The 23,465-nt window shown below is 41.4% G+C and overlaps 1 pseudogene; it reads right to left on the reverse strand.

The window, feature by feature from the left end:
• Positions 1–5,848: 5,848 nt before the first annotated feature.
• Positions 5,849–6,890, reverse strand: LOC103004396 (serine/threonine-protein kinase pim-1-like; annotated as a pseudogene).
• Positions 6,891–23,465: the final 16,575 nt, after the last annotated feature.

Genomic DNA, 23,465 nt, shown 5'->3' on the forward strand with positions numbered 1-23,465 from the left:
GAGAGGCTGGAGGTTGACTCAGTCACCAGTGGCCAATGATTTACTCATTTGTGCCTTTGTAATGATGCCTCCCTAAAAACCCCCAAAGATGGGGCCCAGGTGTTCTTGACGAGCACTTGGAGCTGGGGAGAGGGTGCTGTGCTCAGGGCGGGGTGGGGGGCAGGTCCGTGCCCCTTCCCACACACCTCGCCTTATGCATCCTTTCCATCTGGCTGTTCCTGAGTTATTAGAAGAAACCGGCAATGTAGTCAGTAGAATGTTTTCCTGAGTTCTGTGAGCTGCTCTAGGAAATTAAAGGAAACCAAAAAAAAAACAAAAACAAAAAACAAAAAAAAAAAAATAGGCTTCCCTGGTGGCGCAGTGGTTGAGAGTCCGCCTGCCAATGCAGGGGACACGGGTTCGAGCCCTGGTCTGGGAAGATCCCACATGCCGCGGAGCAACTAGGCCTGTGAGCCACAATTACTGAGCCTGCGCGTCTGGAGCCTGTGCTCCGCAACAAGAGAGGCCGCGATAGTGAGAGGCCCGCGCACCGTGATGAAGAGTGGCCCCCACTTGCCACAACTAGAGAAAGCCCTCGCACAGAAACGAAGACCCAACACAGCCAGAAATATAAAAATAAATAAATAAAAAATTAAAAAAAAAAAAGTTTAAAAAAATAAAAAAATAAAAAAATAAAGGAAACCAAGGAGGGGCTGTGGGAAGCACAGGCGATGACGCGGGCTCGTGACGGCTCCCCAGGCATGTGGGGTGGGTGGAACCGGCAGTTCTGTGGGACTGAACCCCTAAGCCTGTGGGAGCTGATGCTGTCTACAGGTGCATGGTTGCAGGATCACAAATTGTGGGACCCCCAGCTGACCTGGCAGGACTGTTTGATGTGTGAGAGGAGAGCAGACACACAGGCTGCGGGGGTTCCTTACACAGACTAAGGGCAGAATTCTCTAACATAAAAAGAGCAACTGCCACCGAAAGGGCCAAGCACAGGAACAGAGTTCACAGGGAAAAAAACACAAATGTTTCATAAGCCTTTGAAAAGATGATAAATCTCGGTCATAAAAAAAATGAGAACTCACCTGCACTGAGATAGCAAACCAGACGTGAGAACGTGTTAACTGCTCCGTGAGCGAGGGTGTGGGAAGCAAGCGCACTCATGTCCCACTGGGACCTGTAAACTGTGGAAGGCAAATTTAGAAATATCTGTCAAAATCACAACTGCATATGTCCTTTGACCCAGCAACACTGCTTCCAGGAATTTATCCTGGGGATATACTCCCACCAATTCGAAAGCATTAATTGCATGATTATTTCTTTTAACCAAAATTAGAATACAAATTAAATGTCCATCAGGAGAGGATTGGTTAAATAGCACCATCAAAAAGAATGAGGCAACCTTCTATTTACTGCGAAAAAATAATCTCCATATATGTTTTCGAGTAAAAACAGGGTACAGACTAGATAGTATGCTACTGTTTGTGTAAAAAGAAGATAAGTGTACGTTTTCCTTATACATGCATTTCCTTATATATCCATTAACTATCTCTAAAACTGTAAAAACTAGTATCTTTTGTTGCCTCTCAGAAGGGGAATTAGGTGGAAGTGAGACTTCACTGTATATCCCTTTCTACCTTTTGAATTTTGAATCTTGATTTTTATACCTATCCAAATATTAAATTTCAGATTTAAAAAAGCAAAGCAAAGAAAAATAAGCAAAATAAATACATGCAGCTTGTAGATGATACATAGTGGTCAAAACTATAGGCACACCTCAGAGATGTTGCCGGTTCCGTTCCAGACACCACAGTCAAGTGAATATCACAATAAAGCGAGTCACATGAATGTTTTGGTTTCCCAGTGCAAATAAAAGTTATGTTTACACTATAGTCTATCAAATGTGCAATAGCACTGTATCTAACAAAACAATGTACATACCTTAATTAAACAATACCTTATTACTAGAAAGTGCTAACCATCATCTGAGCCTTCAGCAAGCTGTAACCTTTTTGAAAGAGTAACATTGTGAGAATTACCCAAATGTGACACAGAGACAAGAAGTGAGAAAATGCTGTTGGAAAAATGGTGACGAGTTACTCAAGGCCCGGTTGCCACAAACCTTCAATTTGTACCAGACACAGTATATTTGAAGAGTAATAAACCAGTAGCTCTCACTAGAAAGAGGTGACTCTGGAGTGGGAGACTGAAAGGTGAGGGCTGAACAAGGGATTTGGGGCTCTTTATTCTATTTCTGTATTAAGATTTTTACAGTGACTAGGTATTATTTTCTAATTAATAAAGAAATGTTCAACATATATTAAATTTTAAAATGTAAGTTACAACCCAGCCCACTTAATAAACCACCTTTTAAGTAATAACATGTGCCATATATACAAAGAAAATCTGGTGTTTGCAAGAAAGGAGGGTGGGTGGATTGAACATACAGACTTACTACTCTTTCCTCCTTAGACCCCTAGAATGATAATAAAGAAAACTTTAAGGCATAAACTCACAATGACCAAAGAAAAGGAGAGGAAATGCCTTTTTGAAACATGGAGATTGTAAAACAGGTGGAAGAACACTTCCAGAGTGTGGCCAGCCTGCCCGGAGGACGGTCTCTGGGCTGGTGCAGTCCTGAGATTAAGGCCCTGAGCCATGATGTAAATCAACATCTGTCAGCAAGTGTGAAGATGAGCTGACGTTTTCACAGCAAGACTTCTCAGCAGAGGAGGTGGTGTGTTGGTTTGCATTCCCCTGCCAGCTCCTTATCTCCTGGGGGGCCAGTAAAAAATACTTCAAGGATGGCGACTGGGGTAACTCCAGGCTGTGTTAACTGTCTCTTCTCTGATTCTCTCTTGACCTCACATTTCTAGCTCACTTGTGCTTCCCCTGCTCCACAGAGACTGCTGTTGTCAAGGTGACTAGAGGCCTCCGTGTCTCTGAGATGGTTCTTACCTCTTATTTTCCTAGATGTCAGCAGCTTCAGAGTTTATCATGCCCTCCTTGATATACTTTCTTTACTTGGCTTCCAGGTCAAAAATCTTTTTTTTCTTTTTCAATATTTCAATATTTTCAATATTTCAAATCTGTTTCATTGATTACATCAAAAATTCCACAGAAGTCCATACTGTGGGCCAAGTGTTTCATAAAAATTTCTTGGAGAACCATCTTATTTGGACAGACTGTTTATTGACATTTGATAAATTATGGGTAATCTATCATTGAAGGGATTCCTTCTAAACATTCATTGATCTGCAGGTCACCACAGTCTTGGGGTTTCTTTCCACCTCACTGGTGGAATTCTCAGTCTCCTTTGCTCTTTCCTCTTTTCCTACCCCCACTTTTAACATTTAAATACAGTAAAATTCACTGTTGGTATGCAGCTTTATGACTTGAAAATATACATGTAAAGTTGTATAACCAATACCACAATAGTAGTAGGTTGGGACTTTGGGGAGGTTGAGATGAGGTGAATGTCTTTTGCGTGGGGGGCAGATGTGAATCTTTGGGAGCCAGAGGATGGGCTGTGGTGGACAAGATAACGCCCCCCCCCAAGATTTTCATGACTTTATCCCAAGAACCCATGAACTTATTCCCTCACATGGCAAAAGGGACTTGCAGGTGTGATTAAATTAAGCATCATGAAAGATGGAGGTGCCGGTGGGCCCACTGTAATCACAAGTGTCCTTATAAGGAAAAGAGGAAAGCAGGAGAGTCAGTGAAGGTATAACAAGGGAAGTTGACAGATTAGAAGATGCTACACTGATGGCCTTGAAGACTGAGGAAGGGGCCTTGAGCCAAGGAATGTGGGCTGCCTCTGGAAGCTGGTAAAGGCAAGAAGGAAGTTTCTTTCCTGGAGCCCCCAGAAGGAATGCAGCCGTGCCAACACCTTGATTTTAGGACTGTTTACCATCTTTACTGTAAGATGGTAAATTTGTGTTGTCTTAAGCCACAAATGTTTTGTAATTTGTTATAGCAGCTATAGGAAACTCTTACAACAATCAAGAGAAAGAACAGTGTCAGCAGCCCTTTTCCCCAAAATACCCTAGTTCTACATTCCCTTTATACTCAGACCTTACCCCCACTCTTAACTGTTGGCAAGGATAGATCTGTTCCCCACCTCCATAGTTTTATCTTTTCCAAAATGTCATATAAATGGAATCCTACAGTATGTAGCCTTTTGAGTCTGTCTTCTTTTGCTTAGCGTAATACATTTGATATCCATCCATGTCCTGAGTGCCAATAGTTCATTCTGTTTCATTACTGAATAGTATTCCAGGAATGTACCACAGTTTGCTTATCCATCTCCCAGTTGAGTGACTTTTGGGTTGCTTCCCAAAAGGAAGTGATTGGGGTGATTATGAATAAACCTGCTGTAAACATTTGTGTAAAGGTTTTTGTGTGAACTTCCCTGAAGTGAAGCTTGCATTTCATTTGGGTAAATACCTAGGAGTGGGATTGCTGAGTCATATGGTCTAACTTTATTTATTTATTTTAAGACAAAAGGTTTTTATTCAAAAAACACCAAGCATATATTTTTAAAAAATCTCTTTTATTCCCCTGTACAGTATTTCACGCAGATAAAACCAGAAGGCCACATGCTGCTCAAAACACAGCCCCAGAGAGGATGCGGAATGTACACCATCCAGAACTGCTTTTCATATATGCACCCTATATACATAAGTCAGCTACGCCCCTCCCCCATCACCCATGAACCCCATACCCACTTGGGAAACCAGGCCAGGGGGCCCGCAGCAGTCAGGGAGCTGCAGCAGCTGTCCCACCTGAGTCCTGTCACCCTATGAAGGAGCAGAGCAAGTGCTGCAGCCCTCCCCAGAAGGTCCCCAAGTCAGAGGAGGAAAGAAGAAAAGAAAACTATGGTGGCAGCCATGAAAGCTTGAAGCAGGAAGGGAACCAAATAAATAAATACATAAATACATAATGTTGACCTCCAGGTTAAAATGCGCATCTTTCAAAAAAAGCCAAAACAAAACAAAACAAACCAGGTAAAATAACTTAAAGGCAAAACTAAAAAAGAATTAGATCAACTACAATCCTTTTGTACACTACCATGACAACTGTACACACATTTACAGTTTTGTGGGGGGTTTTTTTTGGATTTGCATTGTTTGTGCATTTTGTGTGTGTGTGTGTGAGGTCTTGGCTTAGAAACAGTTAAGTAAAAACCAAAAAGGAAGACCAGGTCACTTGGGAGTTTTACTAAAGGAGGTGGAAAAAGGGCAGGTGGCTCAGCATTTGGCCCTGTAGCCTCTTCCATGGCACCTTTCATGTGAAGGACAGGGCGGGGAGAAGGGGTGGGGGAGAAAGAGAAGGAACCAAACCCAGGCAGATTTTTGGAGAAGCAACAGGTAAAAGATGCAAGTTCAAGCACTTTTCCCAGCATAGCCGGAGTCCCCACAGAAGGCACTCAGAGGAGTCGGAAGAGGTGACAGGGACTTAAAACGGTGCTAGTCCTATCCCACCCCAACCCGATTTCCCCCTACCCGACCCATCGCACATTCAGCAGAACTCTTGATGAAGGGAACAGTTCCATGGCAGGATTCTGACACACGCCCACCCCCCCACCCCTGGAGATTTTGCAGAGTCCAGCAATGCTGGACTCCACGAGAAGGAGAGCATCTGTGGGAGGAGTCGAGGCCTAGGGCGGCTGGAGTGGAGTCTCTTCCTCCCTTTGGGAGGCGGCCTCCAGGGCCTGGGGTCTGGAATGAGTTGTAAATGTTGTTCCTGTATCAAGCACTGTCCTGCTTGGAGAGAAGTGTCACTGGTACTTGGGACGCTGGGAACAGACATTTCCCCTCCCGTGAGCATCTGACAGAGAGGGGAAAACCTTCCGCAAAAGCTATTTGCTGGGCCCTGGTGACAGGCTGTGGAGATGGATCTCAGCAGTTTCCTGGGGCAGGAGGACATCTTGCATCCACGGATGGTTCTGGATTTCTTCGCAGGATGGCTGATCTGATGGTCTCAGGGCCAAGCAGAATCTAATGAGATGCTGTCACCCTGAAGAGAGCCTCTGCCTGAAGAAACCTTGTCCCCAGTGATCTCTTCATTATGCTCAAAGGGAATATCTCCATAGGCCATATCCTACAGCAGGATCCCCAGAGACCAGACGGCCGCCGACCTGCCATGGTAGCCATGGCGGCGGATCCACTCTGGAGGACTGTACACTCGGGTCCCATTAAAGTCCGTGTAGACGGCGTCCTTGACCCGAAGTCGATGAGCTTGAACTCGCAGCGATTGAGGCGGATAATGGTGTTCTGGTCCTTGATGTCACGGTGCCTCCAGGAGCTGCCAGAAGGAGCTGCGGGCCAGTTCCTCCTGCAGGGCCCCACTTTCCGTGATCAAGTCGAAGAGGTCTTGCGCCAGCTCGGGCCTCTCCAGGATCAGGACGAAACTGTCGGGCCTCTTGAACCAGTCCAGGAGCCTAATGACGCCGGGTAAGCCCGAGCTCACCTTCTTTAGCAGAACCACTTCCATAGACACTCAGGTGCCATTAGGCAGCTCTCCGCAGTCGGAGATCCGGTCCTTCCACGTGCTTGTTGGCCACGGGCCACACAGATGCCTGAGTAGTGGACCCACCTGGTACTGCGACTCCAGGGGCTCCTTCTCCTTGCCGGGTGCCAGCTTGGTGCCGTGCAGATCGGGGCAGGGCGCGACGCGCAGGTGGGCAAGCAAGTTGATTTTGGAGAAGAGCATCCCAACCACCAGGGTGTCGGCGCAGGGACTGGGTCTGGAGGAGCTGCCGCAGGACCTGGGGCTGGGGTTGTGCCGGTGGCTGTGCCTACGGCTGGGGCTGAGGCTGCGGGTGGCGTGAAAGGCCGAAGACAAGGAGGACTCCTGGGGGCGCTGCCGGGCTGGGGGCCGACAGACACGCTGGCGGGGTCAGGCAGCTCCAAGGGCAGCGGCGCGGACCGCTCCTGGGGCGCGTGCAGCAGCGCCCCGGCACAGGGAGCTTGTAGCTGCTGCTACCGCCGCCGGTGCCGCTTCCTCTGCCACTGCGGCCCTGGTCTAACTTGAAAAGAAGCTGACAAACTATTTTCCAAAGTAACTGTGGCATTTTGCACTCCTACCAGCAACTTGAGTTCCAGTCTCGACCTATTTGCCAGAGCTTGACACTGTCACTCTTTAATTATCTATTGTAATAGGTGTGTAGTAGTATCTTTGTTTTTAATTTGCATTTCACAGATGGCTAGGATTTTGAGCATCTTTCGTGTGCTTATTTGCCATCTCTTTATCTTCTTTGATGAAATGTCCGTTCTAGTCATTTGTCCATTTTTAAAACTGGGTTGTTTGCTTTCTTGCTGATTTTTAAGAGGCTTTTAATATATTTGGATGTGCCCCAGGCATGAGCCACTCAGGAGCTGTCTGGGACTTCCTGTGGATTTACATTGCAGCTCATTTCTCAAAGCAGCTAGAGGTGGGCCTGGAGCTATCCACAGAGTTAGGGAATTCCCTTCTCCAGGTCCCACCTGCTTCCCCCACACGCGCAGACTTTCTTTTCCTATTACATGTGGACAAAAAGATGGTGTTTTCCTGCAAACTTAGCCTCCCATGCTATTGTGCAGTTCTGAGCAATCGGGCCTTCCCTGAGGACAAAGTGGCAAAAGAGAAAAATAACAGGAGAATCCACCCCCCAACACACACACACTCTTTGTAAGAAGTGGTCTCTTTCCCCCATTTCTGTAGCCCTGGAGTGCAATTTCCCTACTGGGTCGTGAACTGGTCTCAGGCAGAGCAAGGCGAGGACTCACACTCTCCATGTGCCCTTTCCCTGTCCTCTCACTAGAAGGGTCTTTCTCCAAGGGTTTGCCATCTTCGATTCACCATCCCACTCTTGGGTCAAAGCTGAGAGTAAAGGAGGGAAACCCCAGGAAACTCACTGCCACCTTACAGCTTGCTCTACAAGTTTTACCTTCCCTCCCCAGTCCGCCTGCCCTTAATTACTTTTCAGAGTCCTCAGGTAACTGCTTTTTGTATTTTGTCCAGGTTTCAGTTGAAATTGATGCAGAAGATAGATGGGCTCCAGGCTAGGCATTTACAACTGGCCTCCTGTTTACATTTCTTGGGGTGAGAAAAAGATGGGCTTCAGGCCAGACACTTACAACTAGCCTCCTGTTTGCATTTCCTGAGACAAGAGATAGGTGGGCTCCAGGTTAGATATTTACAACCTGCCTCCTGTTTGCTCTTCGAAAGAGAAATAACAGCAGAAACAGGGTAAATAACCAGGCTTTGTCTCCTGAGGACAGAGGGGCTAAACCCTGTTGGAGTAAAGATCAGGAGGACACATATTTCCCATCCTTGGGGCAAGGGAGACACTGCACGTGGGCAGAAAGGCCCCTTGCGGGTCAAAAAGGAGGGGGCGCCACCCCAGAATAGGTGATGTCAAGGCTCCCCCTAGGCCTCTGGGTTGGAATCCATCTTGGAAAAAAGTTGCACGCGCGTGTTGGGGAGGGCCCTAGGGCAGGTCAGGTGTGGAAAAGGAAACCAGATAATTGGCTAAGGGTAAACAAAGGCGGGGAAGAACTGTCCTATATAAATGATTTAACGGCCTCTTTACTGCGCTCCTCCTCATTAGGGGGGAGGCCCACACCCTTTCTCTCTGGGTGTGTATCTCTACCATGCCTCTATCTTAAATAAACAGACCATTTCTCTGTGTGCTCTCCCACTTGTTGTGCTGTGTCTCTAATAATAAACTTTGTACCTGTTTTTACAGTTTTTACCTCCTGAGAAATGCAGTTTTCACTGGGGGCAAGAGCCAGGGAAATCTGCTTCTAGCCTCTAGACCTTGCTGGTCAAGAATTCCTGGTTTTCATCCAGGCTACCCAGGTCTGATTCCTGGGCAGAGAACTAAGATCTCGCTTCAAGCCACTGCCCACTGCTGCCTCTCCAAGACCAAAATCAGTGGGAGAGATAGACTATAGCAGGCTTATTCCATTTTGTTTGGCAACCGAAGTTTCTCTCCCTGGATTTTCAAGGTTGGAATGACCAAGGGCTCAGTCCTGGGCCCTCTTGTCATCTCTGTCTACTCACACCCTGTGACTTCATCTACTTTCATCGCCCAGAAATGTTTAACCTAGGCACCCCACGGCCAGTCAAGTTGACAAGTAAAATTAACCCTCACATAATTATATAAGAAAATATTGGAGACCATTTTTACAATCTGGGTATAGGAAGTGACTTTCTAAACATGACTTGAAACCAGAACCCTTTAAACATTGTTTACAGTAACTTATACCAAGAAAAACACTAAGTGAATAAATATGTAGATAAAATATACAGGCTATCAGATAGGAAATCCCTCATCTTCCTGTAATAAACTTGTAAGACCTGAATGAGATGGGAATCCATGCTCTACCTTCTTTTTAAGACAAGGAGTCACCTCTCCAGGTTAAAGGGCAAACTTTTCTCTTGTGATCGATCTTCATCCTATTTTTCTTCCTTTTAGAACTTTAAAGCAGTGGTTCTCACTTTTTTATCTCAAGACGCGTTTACACTGAAGGGTAGCAGAGTAAGCTTCCTTGGCATAAAGATTATTTTGAGCTGACTATTTTGTAAAACTTTAGACACAGAAGCTCTGAAAACAGAGTAGAAGTTACCCTTTGGTAAGGAGAGTCATTAGAAAGGGGGCCTGAAACAGAAGAGCTACTAGCAGAAATAACCTCTCTTGCAAGCATAACAACTTTGTTTACCAGCTCCTCTTCTCACCATTCCAGGAACGGCTCCCCCTTGGCAATCGCAGGCTCCCATCCCTTTCCATAGCTCAGGATGGTATATAAATCTTAATCCTCTGGCCACCTTTTTAGTTCCATGTCTTTGTGCTGCTGCCAGATGTAGATGGCATATGTAGTTAAATTTTTTTTTTCTCCTGTTAATCTGTTTTTTTACTACAGGGGGATTTTAGCCAAGAACCTAGAAGCGTTGGGGGAAAGTTAGTTTTCCTCCCCTATACCCTTAAATATTAATGAGGACCCTAAAAGAAGTTTTGTGTATGTTGGTAATGTCAACTGATAGCTGCTATTACGAATAAAACAGAAAAATTGAAGTCACTTAAAAATAATAAAGTCATCGCATATTAATATGAAAAATATATTTCTAAAACACAAACACAAATAGTGAGAATAGTGACATTGTTTTACATTTTTGCCAACATCTTTAATTTCTGACTTAATAGAAGACATCTGGCTTACCATATTTGCTTCTGCCTTCAATCTGCTGTGGTATTATATGTTATGTTGTTATCAGAAAAGTGGGTTTGCTTCTTGGTGGGTGTCAAAAGACAGAACCACACCAAAGTTCAGGAGAAGGAAGGATTTATTACTTGCAGCAAGTAAGGAGAACAGCAGGGATCTTCCCAAAGCAGTGTATCCCAGAACAGCAAAATCTGAGAGGTTTTAAGCTAAGGCTACATGCATTTTCATGACGGGGCTCAAGCAGAGGAGAATTAGGTATAGAATTGGGGTAAAGGTCAACAGACTCCAAACTTTAGTTGACTGGAGTCAAGAGGGTCAACATCATCATTCCATCCTCCACCTGGGTGGGGGGCCTTAGTTCCTGCATAATGCAAAAGTGTATTATTACGTGTACCCTTTGAGGAGGAACTAGGACTCTGCTTTATCACTGCACTATCATTTGACTGCCTTTTCTCTGTTCCTGCATTCATTTGTTCCCTTACGATCATTGACTACTGAGACCTGTTCAAGGGCAAGCATTGAGGCCAGGCTTAGATCACAAAATGGCTTAGGTCAAAACAGTCTCTCTTATGTCAAGAAAGCCATGCCTGATCATCTTTTGCCAAGGACACCCTAACCTATCTGCTTATATTACTGCTAGTCACAAAAAAGGATATCTCAAGTGAGTGAAGTTAGTGCTTTTCTATGTGTGGGAAGATGCAAGAATCTGGGATCATTGAAAATTCTTTCTGAGATATGCATCTAACTATCTAGGGGCTCATTTATCCAAAGCACAGAGTGCCTCATCCTGGTTTTCACCCTGAATTCTTATCAGGGTCCACTGTTGGGGGGCGACTGCTGTGGGTAGCCTCTTAACCCTTGTAGAACCAGGTGGTGAGCAATGTTCTTTTTTCCTTTTTTTACTCAACCTCTGGTTCATAGATGCAAACTGACTTCATAAGGACATTCTTGAGAAATAATCTAAGTCCATTCTATTTATATATATAGAACATAATTCTAAAGTGATTCTTAAGTTGTAAAAAGGATAATCACTCTGGGTGATGATTGCATGGAGGTTTATTATCCTATTCTCTCTACTTTGTATAACCTTTTAATTTTTCATAACAGGATTAAAAAAAGATTTAGCTGAAGAGAAAGTTATAAAAGATGTTGTAGCTGAGGGCTTCCCTGGTGGCACAGTGGTTGAGAATCTGCCTGCCAATGCAGGGGACACGGGTTCGAGCCCTGGTCTGGGAAGATCCCACATGCCGTGGAGCAACTGGGCCCGTGAGCCACAGTTACTGAGTCTGCGCGTCTGGAGCCTGTGCTCCGCAACAAGAGAGGCCGCGATAGTGAGAGGCCCGCGCACCGTGATGAAGAGTGGCCCCCACTTGCCGCAACTAGAGAAAGCCCTCGCACAGAAACGAAGACCCTACACAGCCATAAATAAATAAATAAATAAATAAAAATTAAAAAAAAAAAAAGAATTTGGTCAACAACCTTTAAAAAAAAAAAGATGTTGTAGCTGATGTAGGGGAGAGAAACTTGCCACCTCAAAATATGTTTCTGGCATATCAATTATCAATTATTTTCTAAGAAACGGCAGACATTCAGGAAAACTGTGAACACCAAGCAGGAGTTACCCTCAAGAAACATTTACATTTATAAGGGAAATTTCCCTTTGTAAGGGTGTCTCCCTTTCTGTACCAGAAAGAGGAGGATGACCAAATCTCTAGAAACTCTGATCAATGAAAGAAGCAAGGAGTTAAATCTGCATAAACAACCTTACCCTTGTTTACTGTGCTTTTCCTTGTCACCTCCCATTACTGATCCTCCCACCCTCAACATCCTTTTGTCTTTAGCTGAAGATGTATTTAAGGTGAAGCTTTGGCTATTTTGGTGAGTTACTCAGTTTCCCTGGGCCTCTCCCATGTATCCATGTTATTGAACTTCGTTTGATTATCTTCTGTCAATCTGTTTCATGTTAATTTATTTTTAAATTAATTTTTATTGGCATACAGTTGCTTTGCAATGTTGTGTTAGTTTCTACTGTACAACAAAATGAATCATACATATACATAGACAAATATCCCCTCTTTTTTGGATTTCCTTCCCATTTAGGTCACCACAGTGCATTAGGTAGAGTTCCCTGTGCTGTACAGTATGTTCTCATTAGTTGTCTATTTTATACATAGTATCAATAGTGTATATGTGTCAATCCCAATCTCCCAATTCCTCCCACCCTCTGCTTTCCCCCTTGGTATCCATACATTTGTTCTCTACATCTGTGTCTTTATTTCTGCTTTGCAAATAAGATCATCTATACTATTTTTCTAGATTCCACATATATGCGTTAATATACAATATGTCTCATGTCAATTTAGTTGTTACATTGAGTTGTTTCAATGACTGAAACAACCCTCCCTGGCCAGGCCCAGTAGTAACCACTTGTATGAGTTATCTTACAACAGGAGGTCCTGGTAAGGATTGCAGAACTAACAAGCTATCACCAACCGGAAGAATTCAGGGAAGTTCAAAAGGAGAGAAGAGGCTCTAGTCAATATGTCCTACCAACCTTCCAGAATCCTTCTTGCTGGAATCCATCTTGGCTGAGTGACCTGCGCACCGCCAGGAAGGACCCAGAGTCAGAGTGACTGGCCAGAGACAGCCCAGAAACTAACCCAATTACCATAAACCTGAGACTGCGAGCCACATGACAGAGCAATCCTCCTGGGTTCCCTTACCCTCCTGCTCTCCACTCGGGCGCCTTCCCAATAAAGTCTTTTGCTTTGTCAGCACGTGTGTCTTCTCGGACAATTCATTTCCAAGAGTTAGACAAGAGCCCACTCTCAGGCCCTGGAAGGGGTCCACATTCCTGTGAAAGTTAGACCAGCCAGAACAACCTAGAAGGGTAGAGGGAAATTTCTTCTTCACCAACACTAAAAACACAGCTTTGTGTTCATGTGAATTCAGTATAATGTGTAATGGAATCCTTTTGGAAACAATACTGGAGAAATGTGGTATTCTTCCACTAACCTGATAAAATATAAATCATTAAAATGAAATATATTATTATTAGTGAATACTGGTAGATTGCAGGCAAAGAAAACACAGTTTCTGAAAAATAAAGTATTACTGTCATTCACATGGTACTGTAAAAGCAAATACCAATACTGCTTTTAAGTAAATACCAGTAACTATAAAGCAAAGCCCAACATAATAAATTAATTCCTATACAGTATATACATAAAAATGAACATATCAGTAAATTAACACTTATACACGCAAAGCAGTACTTCATATTTAGAAGAAAAATCCATTCTTAAAGACAAATGAGATGCAGGTGCCCAGTGGGGGAAGTGAGTGGGAGTGGGGATCAAGAATAAGAGGGGCATATTTTAAATAGGGGCTGCATGAAATTATGACATGGCCTCACTGACGAGCAAGGTTAAATCACATCTCTCAGGAGACTTGTAGCAACACTACCTGCACCCAAAGTTATATTCCTTCATAAGTTTTATTGATAAAATTGAAGAATGTTGTTTTAAAAAATCAAGTCTATTTTGTCCTACGATGCTGCAATTTTTTTAAGTGTAAAAAGAAAATCTGTATCTATTAACGTTTCCAATGATAGTATATGATTTCCTTCACAATCCTTGCCAATTGGTTGTGAAGGATCAATTTAACTTTTGTTAATCTGATGGGAAAAATGTTGCAGGAAAAGGGACCCCTTCCAGGGCCTGAGAGTGGGCTCTTGTCTAACACTCAGAAAATAAATTGTCTGAGGAGACACACATACCGACAAAGCAAAAGACTTTATTGGGAAGGGGCACCCGGGCAGAGAGCAGCAGGGTAAGGGAACTTAGGAGAACTGCTCTGTCACTTGGCTCGCAGTCTCAGGTTTTACGGTAATGGGGTTAGTTTCCAGGTTGTCTCTGGCCAATCATCTTCCTTGGCCCATGTTTGGTCTGACTCAGGATCCTTCCTGGGGGTGCACACATCTTTCAGCCAAGGTGGATTCCACTGTGAGGGTTTCTGGGAAGTTGGCAGGACATATTGTCTTCTTCCTCCTTCTTTTGGCCCCCCAAATTCTCCCAGTTGGTTTTTGATGGCAGCACTGCATCCTTTATCCAGACTTTCTGTTGTGAGACAACTCAGGCAAGTGGTTATCATTGTGTCTGGCCAAGGAAGGTGGTTTTGGTCAGCAGTTCCCTACCAACTGTCCACTGAGAGACTTCATACTTAAGATACTTCTTGGGAATTGGGGTGGAGGTCTCTTTCTTCTGTAACTACTTCCTGCTGGGAGTGGGTGCCATCCTGCCCAGTAGAGTAGAAGTCTCTCTCTCTCTCTCTCTCTGATCTAAATCGAGGTATTCCATGTCTGAAACCAGCTTCTACCCGTGTAGTAACAAAAATTTAATCTGAAACTGTTGGACCATGTTGGACCATAGAGATAAACCTTGTACACAGTTAAAACAGACAGGGGCCATACAGGAGGCTTAACAGGATGAGCAGCCCTGGGCCCAGAAAAGGAAGGCAAAATTTGGGATTAAGCCTGTATCCTACAGAAACAGAGGGCACAGAAAGGATTTGTACCTGGGAGCCCCACAGAGTCCTGCTTGTTTTCAATCTCCCTTTTTCTTTGATAGTCCTCAACATTTCAAAGGCGATGGTTGAGGGTGATGACAGCTCTGGCCACTTCCTGCAGAAATGGGGCATAGTCCTGCTTCAATTTGGGGAATAGACACCAAATTGGAAATATTTCTGAGATCCAAGTCCTGGATCTGAGTCTTGTATGATTAAGATCTCAATCCCTTTGTCCAACATTTTGGTGTAACAGACCCAATTAGAAGTATTTGGAGGAGTGACAACTTGAATTTTAATGAACAAAATAAATCTCATTCCCTGAGGAATTCAGGAGAATAAGCCTGAAACCCAGTTTGGACCTCACACCTTAGGGAGATTTGTACCCAAGTAACTAGTTGTCTACTTTTATCTAAGTAGGTTTTAACTTCCGATGTGGTATTAACATATACATAACAGGAACTATTGGCCACTACTCATGTCTTCTTTTTCTGTTAACATCTAATCTAAAGCAATTTATTGTCTAAAAATTTAATAGTTGCAAGGGGAGACCTCGAGGTCATAAGGTTGCAGCTACCAATGTCTGCCAGCAGACACTGCTTTGAGGATGGCTGGTGTCATCCCAAGTCTGACACAGCTCAGAAAACTCAAGTTCTCAGCAATACAAGGACTTGTCTGAAATCACGTCCATAATGCCCCCTAGTATTACATTGGATGTCTGAACCACAGCTACTTCATTTTGACTTTCAATTGCATTTCTCTCCATAACAGCCAAAACAGATGCCACTGTTAGTGATTTCAGTGCTTTACTAGATATGAGAAGATGCAAGAATTTGGGCTCATAAAATCTTCTCCTGAAAGTATCTAACTATCTGAAGGTCTGTTCTGCCAGTTTTTCCCAGAGCATGGAGTTCCTCATTCCTGATCTTCACCCTGAATTCCTTTCAGTGTCTGCTGAAGGTCAGTGGCTGCAGTGGTCATTGACCTAATCCTTGCAGATGTAGAAGGCAAGTGCCAATTTTCTGTTGGCAGGTCCCCTTCAGAGTCATGAATTGGACCATGGTTTGGGGGGCATTTCATAGTCATTTCATCCCATGATTCTAGGAATACTCATTCCCAGGTCTGGCAAAGATTTCACTGATAGGCCACTCAGTGTGCTATTACTGGCCTAGGCCCAGTAGCCAAAAGTCTCTGGACCACCTGTCTTAATAGTCTCTTATGGTCCAGGAAAATATTCCCTCATCTTGTTTCTTCCCATATCTAGAGTTACAGTATTACAATCTTTGATCTCATATGGAGCTATATATCAACATTTTATCAGAAGCTCAGTCACACATTTGGTAGTGCAAGAAACAATTTTGTAAAACAGGCAATATAAAAAAAAGTAACATAGGTAGTTGTATTAGTAAGGTCATAAGTAAGAATTTAAGTCAAGAACTTCCATCAGGTCCTGCCCAGTACATTTCCAAGTCGTCTGACTTAGTCTGTTCTGTACCAATCCTTATCTTTAAGAGAAATTATATATTGGCATTGGCCATAAGACACCTAGTGCAATTTCTTAGTATTACTAGGCCGGTTATCCCTAGTGTGGTTTAATTGTCCCCAATATAAGGGAGCCTTTAATTTTAAATGACCATAGCCTGGTGTTAATCTCCTGGTTGCAGATCATGGAGCATCTGATCTTCATCCAGAGATAGATTACTGAGTTAAATTTCAGAAACAAATTTAGAGTGTCCTCTTAATAATTCAATTAAACTTTGCAAACAGTATAACATAACAGCAAGGAACTATCTGGGAAGTGAATCTTAGTGAAAACAGACCTCAATAACACAATAAGATTTTGATGTCCATTGAAACATCTCTTTTTCTCTAAAATAACCCTCATTTTTATCAAAGATAGTTAAAGCAAAATTAATTGGTTCACAAATTAAGTCTGATGAAATCATAAAATTCCTCCCAGGGCCAGGAAAGCCATGCCAAGGGCTTGCCACAGATTTCACCTTACAAATTTAGGAGACTTCCTCCCTTTTTGATGTCCACAAAATACCTTCAGATTTCTGCACCTGTTAGGAGGTAGCCTTCCTAATTTCTCTGATAAAGCTACTGGGAACCTAAGAGTGTCCAATCTCTGGAGGGATCAGGTAGAGAGAAAAGAGAAATGTTTCCATTCTGCTTACAAAGGTATAATTTACCAAATTGCTATAAGTCATAATTAGCTTGAAGGGAAGGGTTTCTTTATATCTGGAAAACACAGATTAAAATCTTATAATGTCTCAGACAGAAACCATAAAAATTATAACCACATTCATCAGTTTACTCAATCCTATGTAACTAATCCTTTTTGTTAACAGTTTCCATTAGACTCTTAAAATTTCTTACCTAGTTTAGTAGTGTGATTTAAAAGTTATCAGAAAAATGTACTTGTCAAAAGTCAAGTGATTCTTCTTGAAGATGAAGCAATTTTGCAAAGCATCATTTTAACTATTTATGAATGAAAAAATACTTAAAAAGTCAAGGCTAAGGATCTGATTACAATGTTTTTGGCAAAGAAGATTAACCAAGTTGCTGTAACATAAAACATTTTAAGACAACAACTAAAAGTATATATTTTAAAATATTTATTTATTTACTTATCTATCTTTGGCTGCGCTGGTTCTTAGTTGTGGCATGTGGGATCTTTCACTGCGGTGCATGGGCTCTTCATTGCGGCATGTGGGCTCTTCATTGCGGCGTGCAGGCTCTCTATATAATTTTTAGAATATCTATATTAATAACATTTATCCATACAGTACTGTGTATTCTAAGTAGGTTTATCACTCATGTGACAATGTTCTCTGTGTAATTTAACATACCAAATAATATTAAATATTTCTCTGTGAGATGTCTCAGGGACCCTCTAAAGTGTCCTAAATTTAGCTGGACGTAAAACGAACTTTAATTAAAAGTTCTTATTTGGGAAGTTTGTCAAAAGGTTTCAAAACATTGGGTCAAATAAGATCATAGCTTACACTGAGATAATACTTATTCTTTAACCAAAGTGACAAGAGAACTCAAAAGCAAATACAGATCACTTAAAGGAACAGAAACTCACAAAATCTGTTATCAAAAGCAGCATTCCAAGGAAACTTTGTTCTCTGAACAGAGAGAGAAAACCAAATCCAGTCTTTTACTAGCTTGCCTTTTTTTTTTCCTGATAGGTTTTTTTAAAATTAAAAAAATTTTTTGAATATTATTTTATTTTATACTTTTTTATACAGCAGGTTCTTATTAGTTATCTATTTTATACATATTGGTGTATATATGTCAATCCCAATCACCCAGTTCATCCCCCCCCCCCACTTTCCCCCCTTGGCGTCCATACATTTTTTTCTCTACATCTGTGTCTCTATTTCTGCCTTGCAAACTGGTTCATCTGTACCATTTTTCTAGATTCCACATATATGCATTAATATACGATATTTGTTTTTCTCTTTCTGACCTACTTCACTCTATATGACAGTCTCTAGGTCCATCCATGTCTCTACAAATGAACCAATTTCATTCTTCTTTATGGCTGAGTAGTATTCCATTGTATATATGTACCACAACTTCTTTATCCATTCGTCTGTTGATGGGCATTTAGGTTGCTTCCATGACCTGGCTATTGTAAATAGTGCTGCAATGAACATTGGGGTGCATGGGTCTTTTTGAATTATGGTTTTCTCTGGGTATACGCCCAGTAATGGGATTGCTGGATCCTATGGTAAATCTATTTTTAGTTTTTTAAGGAACCTCCATACTGTTCTCCATAGTGGCTGTATCAATTTACATTCCCACCAACAGTGCAAGAGGGTTCCCTTTTCTCCACACCCTCTCCAGCATTTGTTGTTTGTAGATTTTCTGATGATGCCCATTCTAACTGGTGTGAGGTGATACCTCATTGTAGTTTTGATTTGCATTTCTCTAATAATTAGTGATGTTGAGCATCTTTTCATGTGCTTCGTGGCCGTCTGTATGTCTTCTTTGGAGAAATGTCTATTTAGGTCTTCTGCCCATTTTAGGATTGGGTTGTTTGTTTCTTTACTATTGAGCTGAATGAGCTGTTTATATATTTTGGAGATTATTCCTTTGTCCATTGATTCGTTTGCAAATATTTTCTCCCATTCTGAGGGTTGTCTTTTCGTCTTGTTTATGGTTTCCTTTGCTGTGCAAAAGCTTTGAAGTTTCATTAGGTCCCGTTTGTTTATTTTTGTTTTTATTTCCATTACTCTAGAAGGTGGATCAAAAAAGATCTTGCTGTGATTGATGTCAAAGAGTGTTCTTCCTATGTTTTCCTCTAAGAGTTTTATAGTGTCTGGTCTTACATTTAGGTGTCGAATCCATTTTGAGTTTATTTTTGTGTATGGTGTAAGGGAGTGTTCTAATTTCATTCTTTTACATGTACCTGTCCAATTTTCCCAGCACCACTTATTGAAGAGACTGTCTTTTCTCCATTGTATATCTTTGCCTCCTTTGTCATAGATTAGTTGACCATAGGTGCGTGGGTTTAGCTCTGGGCTTTCTATCTTGTTCCATTGATCTATGTTTCTGTTTTTGTGCCAGTACCATATTGTCTTGATTACTGTAGCTTTGTAATATAGTCTGAAGTCAGGGAGCCTGATTCCTCCAGCTCCGTTTTTTTCCCTCAAGACTGCTTTGGCTATTCGGGGTCTTTTGTGTCTCCATACAAATTTTAAGATGATTTGTTCTAGCTCCGTAAAAAATGCCATTGGTAATTTGATAGGGATTGCATTGAATCTGTAGATTGCTTTGGGTAGTATAGTCATTTTCACAATATTGATTCTTCCAATCCAAGAACATGGTATATCTCTCCACCTGTTGGTATCATCTTTAATTTCTTTCATCAGTGTCTTATAGTTTTCGGCATACAGGTCTTTTGTCTCTCTAGGTAGGTTTATTCCTAGATATTTTATTCTTTTTGTTGCAATGGTAAATGGGAGTGTTTCCTTAATTTCTCTTTGAGATTTTTCATCATTGGTGTATAGGAATGCAAGAGATTTCTGTGCATTAATTTTGTATCCTGCAACTTTACCAAATTCATTGATTAGCTCTAGTAGTTTTCTGGTGGCATTTTTAGGATTCTCTATGTATCGTATCATGTCATCTGGAAATAGTGACAGTTTTACTTCTTCTTTTCCAATTTGTATTCCTTTTATTTCTTTTTCTTCTCTGATTGCCATGGCTAGGACTTCCAAAACTATGTTGAATAATAGTGTGAGAGTGGACATCCTTGTCTCGTTCCTGATCTTAGAGGAAATGCTTCCAGTTTTTCACCATTGAGAATGATGTTTGCTGTGGGTTTGTCATATATGGCCTTTATTATGTTGAGGTAGGTTCCCTCTATGCCCACTTTCTGGAGAGTTTTTATCATAAATGGGTGTTGAATTTTGTCAAAACCTATTTCTACATCTATTGAGATGATCATATGGATTTTATTCTTCAGTTTGTTAATATGGTGTATCACATTGATTGATTTGCGTATATTGAAGAATCCTGGCATCCCTGGGATAAATCACACTTGATCATGGTGTATGATCCTTTCAATGTGTTGTTGGATTCTGTTTGCTAGTATTTTGTTGAGGATACTTGCATCTGTATTCATCAGTGATATTGGTCTGTAATTTTCTTTTTTTGTAGTGTCTTTGTCTGGTTTTGGTATCAGGGTGATGGTGGCCTCATAGAATGAGTTTGGGAGTGTTCCTTCCTCTGCAATTTTTGGGAAGAGTTTGAGAAGGATGGGTGTTAGCTCTTTTCTAAATGTTTGATAGAATTCACCTGTGAAGCCATCTGGTCCTGGACTTTTGTTTGTTGGAAGATTTTTCATCACAGTTTCAATTTCATTACTTGTGATTGGTCTGTTCATATTTTCTGTTTCTTCCTGGTTCAGGCTTGGAAGGTTATACCTTTCTAAGAATTTGTCCATTTCTTCCAGGCTGTCCATTTTATTGGCATAGAGTTGCTTGTAGTAGTCTCTTAGGATGTTTTGTATTTCTGCGGTGTCTGTTGTAACTTCTCCTTTTTAATTTCTACTTTTATTGATTTGAGTCCTCTCCCTCTTTTTCTTGATGAGTCTGGCTAATGGCTTATCAATTTTGTTTATCTTCTCAAAGAACCAGCTTTTAGTTTTATTGATCTTTGCTATTGTTTTCTTTGTTTCTATTTCATTTATTTCTGCTCTGATCTTTATGATTTCTTTCCTTCTGCTAACTTTGGGTTTTGTTTGTTCTTCTTTCTCTAGTTCCTTTAGGTGTAAGGTTAGATTGTTTACTTGAGATTTTTCTTGTTTCTTTAGGTAGGCTTGTATAGCTATAAACTTCCCTCTTAGAACTGCTTTTGCTGCATCCCATAGGTTTTGGATCGTCGTGTTTTCATTGTCATTTGTCTGTAGGTATTTTTTGACTTCCTCTTTGATTTCTTCAGTGATCTCTTGGTTATTTAATAACATATTGTTTAGCTTCCATCTGTTTGTGTTTTTACGTTTTTTTTCCCTGTAATTGATTTCTAATCTCATAGCGTTGTGGTCAGAAAAGATGCTTCATATGACTTCAATTTTCTTAAATTTACTGAGGCTTGATTTGTGACCCAAGATGTGATCTATCCTGGAGAATGTTCCGTGCACACTGGAGAAGAAAGTGTAATCTGCTGTTTTTGGATGGAATGTCCTATAAATATCAATTAAATCTATCTGGTCTATTGTGTCGTTTAAAGCTTCTGTTTCCTTATTTTTTTTCATTTTGGATGATCTGTCCATTGGTGTAAGTGAGGTGTTAAAGTCCCCCACTATTATTGTGTTACTGTCAATTTCCTCTTTTTCAGCTGTTAGCAGTTGCCTTATGTATTAAGGTGCTCCTATGTTGGGTGCATATATATTTATAATTGTTATATCTTCTTTTTGGATTGATCCCTTGATCATTATGTAGTGTCCTTCCTTGTCTCCTGTAACATTCTTTATTTTAAAGTCTATTTTATCTGATATGAGTAAAGCTACTCCAGCTTTCTTTTGATTTCCATTTGCATGGAATATCTTTTTCCATCCCCTCACTTTCAGTCTGTATGTGTCCCTAAGTCTGAAGTGGATCTCTTGTAGACAGCATATATATGGGTCTTATTTTTGTATCCATTCAGCAAGCCTGTGTCTTTTGGTTGGAGCATTTAATCCATTCACATTTAAGGTAATTATCTATATGTGTATTCCTATGACCATTTTCTTAATTGTTTTGGGTTTGTTTTTGTAGGTCCTTTTCTTCTCTTGTGTTTCCCACTTAGAGAAGTTCCTTTAACATTTGTTGTAGAGCTGGTTTGGTGGTGCTGAATTCTCTTAGCTTTTGCTTGTCTGTAAAGCTTTTGATTTCTCCATCAAATCTAAATGAGATCCTTGCTGGGTAGAGTAATCTTGGTTGTAGGTTCTTCCCTTTCATCACTTTAAGTATATCATGCCACTCCCTTCTGGCCTGTAGAGTTTCTGCTGAGAAATCAGCTGTTAACCTTATGGGAGTTCCCTTGTATGTTATTTGTTGTTTTTCCGTTGCTGCTTTCAATAATTTTTCTTTGTCTTTAATTTTTGCCAATTTGATTACTATGTGTCTCAGTGTGTTTCTCTTTGGGTTTATCCTGTATGGGACTCGCTGCGCTTCCTGAACTTGGGTGGCTATTTCCTATCCCATGTTAGGGAAGTTTTCGACTATAATCTCTTCAAATATTTTCTCTGGTCCTTTCTCTCTCTCTCTTCTCCTTCTGGGACCCCCTATAATGCGAACGTTGTTGCTTTTAATGTTGTCCCAGAGGTCTCTTAGGCTGTCTTCATTTCTTTTCATTCTTTTTTCTTTAGTCTGTTCCGCAGCAGTGAATTCCACCATTCTGTCTTCCAGGTCACTTATCCGTTCTTCTGCCTCTGTTATTCTGCCATTGTTTCCTTCTAGTGTAGTTTTCATTTCAGTTATTGTATTGTTCATCTCTGCTTGTTTGTTCTTTAATTCTTCTAGGTCTTTGTTAAACATTTCTTGCATATTCTCAATCTTTGCCTCCATTCTTATTCCGAGGTCCTGGATCATCTTCACTATCATTATTCTGAATTCTTTTTCTGGAAGGTTGCCTATCTCCACTTCATTTAGTTGTTTTTCTCGGGTTTTATTTTGTTCCTTCATCTGGTATGTAGCCCTCTGCCTTTTCATCTTGTCTATCTTTCTGTGAATGTGGTTTTTGTTCCACAGGCTGCAGGATTATAGTTTTTCTTGCTTCTGCTGTCTGCCCTCTGGTGGTTGAGGCTATCTAAGAGGCTTGATGGGAGGCTCTTCCAAAACTTTTCATTTTGAAAATTTTAAAGCATGATGAAAACTTGAAAGAATGATATGATAAACACCCTTCTATCTAGATTTAACAATTCAACAATTAACTGCCTCATTTACTTTATTTCTCTGTGTGTCTGTACATATACATATCTTTCTTCTTGTTTTTTTTTTCTTTTTAATTTAAGACTTTATTTTTAGAGCAGATTTAGGTTCACAAGAAAATGGAGGAAGGTACAGAGATTCCCATGTACTCCCTTTCTGCACACAATATAACCTCCCTGTTAGCAACATCCCCTTCCACAGTAGTACATTTGTTACAATCGATGAACCTACATTGACTTATAATCGCCCCAAGCCCTTAGTTTACATGAGGGTTTAC

The sequence above is a fragment of the Balaenoptera acutorostrata genome, chromosome 5 (genome assembly GCF_949987535.1).
Source record: "Balaenoptera acutorostrata chromosome 5, mBalAcu1.1, whole genome shotgun sequence".
Classification (NCBI taxonomy): Eukaryota; Metazoa; Chordata; class Mammalia; order Artiodactyla; family Balaenopteridae; genus Balaenoptera; species Balaenoptera acutorostrata.